This window comes from Octopus bimaculoides, chromosome 21, assembly GCF_001194135.2.
Source record: "Octopus bimaculoides isolate UCB-OBI-ISO-001 chromosome 21, ASM119413v2, whole genome shotgun sequence".
Classification (NCBI taxonomy): domain Eukaryota; kingdom Metazoa; phylum Mollusca; class Cephalopoda; order Octopoda; family Octopodidae; genus Octopus; species Octopus bimaculoides.
Window position 1 is genome coordinate 19,259,806 of NC_069001.1, and position 868 is coordinate 19,260,673.

Consider the following 868-nt stretch of genomic DNA (forward strand, 5'->3'; position numbering starts at 1 on the left):
GTGTGTGTGTGTGTGTGTGTGTGTGTGTGTGTGTGTGTGTGTGTGTGTGTGTGTGTGTGTGCAAATTAAGAAATGGAGTTAAATACAGGTGTTATTCAAATCTTTATACTTCCGACATATATTTCAAAGAAAATATTGATAATATTCCAGAGGGAATAAAATGATGTAAAATAATGCAATCATCTCGTCAGGGAAGAAAAGAGAAACAAAACACATCAGTAAGCCATTTTAACTGAATGTGATTATTGCATATATGATGAAGGGGAACTCTAGCAAGTTATTTTTTTTTTAAACTGTTAATAGATTTAACATCAAAGGCAATTTAGAGAAAGAGAAGGGGGAGAAAGAAAGAAATTAACCGAAAATTTTCCACACAGGAAAAGATATAGGAAAATGTGTTGTTGAAAATGCACCTAAATTTCAAAAGAATTTGACAAAATTTATAGTGCGATAGATGAATGGCAATAAAGCTTAAACGTGTGGAAATAGATATATGTAGTGGAAATGAAATGTAAGAAGACAGTTAAAGGTTGAATTTTATAGATTGGTAGAAATTACTTAAAGGAACTAAAGGTATGCTTTTTCCAATATTTGCAATGATAAACGTGTTCTTTAAACATGTTTACAAGAGAACTCTCGAAGAACAGAATGTAATAGTGTTCTGCGTTACAGATTGGACAAAAAGATTTACCTTTATCATATGGAAAGGACCTAGATAGAAAATTCCATTCCAAATCAAATTGTTTATTATGTTCCTTTAGAGACCAAATTAATTTACTAAGCCCAGTATTGTTGCGTTTATTGATATGTCTAAGTGTAGAGTAATGGTTGGTTATTCTTTTCGACTACTGAGATGAAGAACTGCCTA